The sequence below is a fragment of the Pimephales promelas genome, chromosome 7, assembly GCF_988280905.1.
Source record: "Pimephales promelas chromosome 7, fPimPro1.hap1.1, whole genome shotgun sequence".
NCBI lineage: Eukaryota > Metazoa > Chordata > Actinopteri > Cypriniformes > Leuciscidae > Pimephales > Pimephales promelas.
The window spans coordinates 28586866-28592865 of record NC_142775.1 but is presented as its reverse complement, the minus strand read 5'-3'; positions in this window follow the sequence as shown (position 1 = coordinate 28592865).

Below are 6000 nucleotides of genomic sequence, written 5' to 3'. Positions count from 1 at the left end.
AGTAAATCATGATATACCGGTAATTACCTTTTTTGGGGGTTCTGTTGGGAACTGTTCTTTTGAACTGGAATAATTGAATAACCTTTCAATTTGAACTACTGATAGTTTCAGCTATTGCTGAAATAACGTGGGAAAACTAGGAATATTTGTTTTTGTTTCAACAAAATAACAACAATGAAACAGAAGCGCTCATTTGCTTTTTTTCTTCCTAAAATATGGATCCCTGCTTCAACGAGAGGAGGCTTTTATTTTTCGGTCACTTTTGGTCAAGGACAGTGTATGTGATGACAGGCAATTACTGCCGCTTTTCATCTAATAGGACGGCAAGAGCAGCAAGCGATGTGACTGGAGGCAATTCTGCTCTGAAAAAGACTTAGGAAAGAAAATGACCGACAGCACAGAGAGACCCCTTAAACCCTGCCCTGCTGTGACTGAATGCTTTACTCATATATCAATCAGTCAAGCATGGCATCGTGTTGTGTCCCTATAATGACTTTTTTGGCAGTAACCATGGCGAATGCACAATACCGACAGCGAAGTTCTTAACGGCCTGAAACAGTGTAATAAAACAGTTAAAACTGCGCTTTCTTCTTTTTTTGTCACCTGTGGGACATAATTGTATCTTTGTGGGTCTTTTGTAGATCTGTATTTCTGCAGTGTGCAGCCCATGCGCCATATGTGGCCAGTTCTTTATCTAAATGATATAAAGTGGCATAAACGGATCTATTAATGCAATTCAAACAAATGATTCTTATGTGAATGAAACTTATGTTTTTTTTTTTTCATAATTTAAGAACTCATTAGTTTGAATTGGAACAAACACTCACACATCTTGATAATTCAATATACCTACTTTATTTTTGACAAGACATCCCAAACTATATAATTAACAAATGAGCAGTAATTGGAGAACAAAAGCTTATTTGATGTGACAGTAGTCTATTTTACTGTAAAAACGTATCCAAAACTGGTAACGAAATCTTGCACTGCAAAAAAATATTTTCATGATTTGTAATCACAACATTTTTTCTTTTGTCAAATCAACTTAGATAATTTATGTAGATCAGATAACATAAAATTTTGAGTTTCTGGTGATTAAATTAATCTCCTTCATTGCATTCCAACTCTAACTCAATTTTTCCATTTCAATGAACTTAAAATTTTTACAGGCATAAACTATACAGAGATTACATTTAATGGTGTTCTATTGAGCTACTTCTGTGATATTCTGAGATACACTGAGTATATTTCAAAGATTTAATTCCAATAGCTTTTTTTTTCTTACAATGTACTTTTCACTGCTTTCCAACCAACTGAAATGTGCACGATTTCAAAAGTATGTGCCTATTTTCCCTTTATTCACAGATATTATTATTTTAATGATCTTTTATTCTGCATGAAGGGCCAGGCAGAGCTAAATGCTTTTTGACCAACAGCGCTGATAGCTGCAGAGAGCAGATGGGTCATTTCAGCTAAAGCTACTCAAGTCCCTGTTGAAAGGCAAAAAACCTGCAGTTGCCACAGAGGACATGCTGAAGACAGAGAACAAGCAGTCCCTGAACTGAATATTTAGAGTCTTGCGTAATAAGCTTTTATAAAAAAAAAAATAAATAATAATAATAAAAAAAAACTGGATGCATTTTTAATGCCGAAGAGCAAGGGGGGAAATGAATAGAGTTAAGTATTTAATCTTCAACGCTGCTGCTGGATGCTGTTTTGTGTATCAGACACATACACAATTATCGTGGGCTTGGATGAATGGCAATAAAAGGGAGTTAAAAAAAAGAATTTTAATTGAAAACTATTTCTTTAGGGTTATGGTGCAGTGCTGAGAAGGAAAGCAAGAAAAGCAGTGCGAATATTCTATCTAGATGTTTAAGGAAAGCAGAAAATGTTGGGATGATATTTCTATGGAAAGGAAAGGAATGTCTTCTAGCGTGTAATGTAACCACATCTACAGTATTAAATTCCATATGGTCCATTTTATTCTCAAGGTTATTGAAACTGTAAACAAACCAAAACTATTGTGAATGAATCTGATGGCATACTATAATTGTTAGCCAACTTGATGTTGACTTCAAAGTCAAATGTCTCCGGAGCTGACAGCAATGCAAGGAGCTTAACATCGTCCCTGTTTGGGTACATACAAGAAATATACTTATGCAAAACTGACTGCGGATTAGCTCAGGCTTATCAGCGAGATACTGTTAAATGTCCTGGGAGATGAGGGCCATGTGGAGAAAATTAAATGATGCTTTTAGAGGCAGTTTTAGTGCTGATGTATGATTAGCCTTGGTCATCACCCTGACAACCTTTTTTATTGGAATCACTACAACTAGAGACCATTATTTCCCTTGGGACTTTTCTAATAACAAAAGATTCATTAAAAGTATTAACAAATATGTCTTTGCTCAGGTATGCAGATGCATCTAAATTTCAAAACTTTTTAAAGCACTTGATGAATGAATGGGGCAGCCTTCACCTAATGTTTGTTTGTATTGCAAAGGCTTAGACAACATGAGCCTTTTTTAATTATTTAGTTTTTTTTTAAATTATTTTACTTATTTAGAGCCTTTTTTGATTATTTAATAATCAAGTACTATTAAAGTCGAGCATCAAGCAGGGTTATTATAGTTAGCTAAATCTAAAAGCATCAACAACATTTTTGTTTTTTGTAATGAAATAAACAAACAATCAATAACCTTAAACTTATTTTATTTTAGCTTTCTACCAAAGTACACACGTTTTAAGTCTAAAACTAAAGCTGAAATAAAAAGTGTAGACAACTATTAAAAGTAGTATATAGACCTATTTTACAAAACCACAATAATTTACAAGAACACAACATAATAACTTTTTTAAAACATTCAAAAAATAAAAAAACTATACTAGTATCTCAGTGATACAAAAACAAATAAATTAAAATAATTAAATAACTAAATTTAATTCATGTTAATATATTCACATATATTAACTACAAAAGCCAAACAAGATGTACAAATAATTAACAAGGCATAGTTTTTTGTTGTTGTTGCAAAACACATAAGAGGGACATGCCAACGTCAGCAGCAATGTGGGGAGGATGGTCTTATTATTTGCAGTATTTGCATCTTTCCGTCTAAAAAAATGAAAAAATACAGTTTTAAATACGTTGTTGGTACCATTTGCAGGTTTGTTCTATAGAACAAACCTGCAAATTGTACCAACAACGTAGACCATTGCGAGACCATTTTTGCGAGACCATTTTTTGAAGAGATTCCAACAATACAATGAAAATTGAATTGAATTGAAGTAAAATAATTTTTTGGGCCGCAAACCACCAGTTGAGAACCACTGCAGGAAACCACCGTAACCAAGGACACGTGCCTCAATACAGGCACAGAGTGATGATTTAGCCTCTGGTCTTTTTCAGTCAGGATCAGAATCCAGCTAGTAAAAATGACATTTTGTGAATAACATTTATTGTGTGAATGCTCATGGTCTTTGGCTGTGGAAGTTTCAATCAAGGCAGTCTGGGGTCATGCTGTGCATATTGCAGCCGTTATGATGAGTGATTGTGTTTCTGGCTGAGGCATGCAGAACTTGTAAGCTCTCTGCTTGGTTTCCTTCACTTTAAATACAATCTGCAGTCATTTGTGAATCACACAGCAGGATGTAATAGACTGATGGGAATATGATTAACTAGAGAAGTCCATAACTAGCAGTTTTTAAAAAGGCAAAGGGTAAAGATAACAGTGACTGCACTGCAAAATCGATTTAGTTAGATTTACTTTAAAAAGCTTGCAAACCGATTGCCTTAAAAAACAAGTAAAGTACTGACAAATGATTAGCTTTTTTTTAAACAAAAGTTAGTTTTTTTTCACTTACACAAGCATAACTAAAAAAGAACTGTAGTACTTGATAATTTACTTTTAGAAATTGTTACCATTGTTGTGTTTTGCATGGTGAATGTTGCATGCTGAATGTTGTGTGACTCACACATGATCAAGTGCAAGATGGACCACAAACACAGAGGGATTATATAAACTCAAATACAAGTTTCACAAGGTGTTTTAGGACGTGTTTTTAAAACTATATAAGATCATTAATTGACATGAATTATAGGTATGTTACATCATTCATTTATACATTTTTATACATATTTATACATTAATGATTAAGGGGATTACAGATAACGCATGATTTACGATGAGAGCTTACCACCTCTACGATAAGGGAATACCACCTCTCAAATAACGACAGTGTCTAATTGGTCCAAACTCATCCAGAAGAAAGTAGTTTAAGAAAGTCACTGTTGTCATAGCGGGGACCCGACACATATCACTGAGAGTTCTTTGTAGATGTAATATCTTGAATCTTGGAGCAGTTCTGATCTGTTCCGGTCTGTCTGTGGTGAGCTCTGTGGGCTCTGCTGAGATTGTGTCCGTGAGCAGTAGATGTTGTGGCTGCATGGTGTTATTGTTGTCCTTGTGTGATATGTCAACATGTCCAATCAGGTGCTGAAGTGAAGTCCTGTGGTCATTCGTGTCCAGGTGTGTGTGTGCTATTCAGGTTGAGTAGATTGTCACACACTGCATGATTGAGGGAGAAGTAGATATTGTCTTTTAGCACTCTTGAACCAAGTTTGTTTGGGTGGATCCCATCCCGTAGAAACAGTTGCCTCTGACTCCAGAAAAGATTGAAAGATTGAAGACTGTTTACTTCTTTTATATTGCAGTTTTTTTGCAGCCATGTGTTGAGCCCAAGCAACCGTGAAAACCTGCTTGTTCCTCTTGCTTGGAGTGGTCCACTGATGAATGTCTGTGAATGTATTTTTGAAAGTGTTTCAAAAAGTTCATTGAAATCCTTCTTAAGGAGTTCTGACTGCTCTTTATGAATACCATTTTTCCCCACATTAATGATGAGTCGATTTTAAGTCTCACAAGAATGTTCTGAAGTTCCCTATTTACATCAGAAGTTGTTGCTTGTGGAAGGCAGCACGTAGTTGTATCCCTGCTAATAATGTAGAAAAAAATAATAATAAAAAAATGTGTAAAGCCATCAGTGGCCATCAGCCATCATATTTGTGATCCTGACCTTCATTAGTAGCCTACTTAATAAAAATATGCCATTTAACAAATATTTAATGTGAAGAGAGAAAGATTCGAAAGATTAAAGAAAGATTCAAAGTGAAATTTGATTATGATTACATGTGAGATAATATATTTTTAATGTATTTGCATTTTGAAAAATGCAAATGTGAAATACTACCATGCTCATTTTACCTCTCTTTATACTGGCAACTGTTTAAGTCATTATTACAAGTTGTGAACAATGATTACAATATTTAGGAATTTAGCATTGGTGTATGTTGATTCAGAGTTGGCACCTTGTCTTCACGGGTGTTGGGGGCATCTTAAGGCTTCACAAGGGGCAAAATCCAAACTGGAGCTGACATACTCTAGTTACCTCAGGATAGGCATCTCAAAATAAAACAGAAAAGCAAATAGAAAATAGTTAGCAGCTGCTGTTCATAACATTAAGCAAAGATAGGCTAATCATGTATACTGCAGTACAAGGTAATGAGATGCATTCATTTAAGCATGAAAACATAGGACTGGGAGAAACAGAAAACTGGAACCATGAGGGAGATCCAACCCAACCCATAAAAATGCCTGAAGGTTGGGATGATGACTCTTGGTGCACATTGACATGATAACCACCACCACATTTACAGCACTGCATGAGACTAACGGCACAGGGCTCAGCTGTTAAACAAGCCAAAAGTGCATAACATCAGCATGATGCTCAGGCCCTGTGTTTGTTGATTCACCATCATTATTTCAGTTGAGCTTTGATTGGTGTGCTTGAAACAGCTGCATTCCTGTTTCTTTCAGAAAAAACGCTTCGTCTCCTAATGTCAAAGTTACCATCAGCATTTCGGTCCTAGTGTGATGAAAAGTGGAGAGGAGATGGAAAACTTATAGATGCAGATGTCTGGGTTTGGATTTCACAAATTAA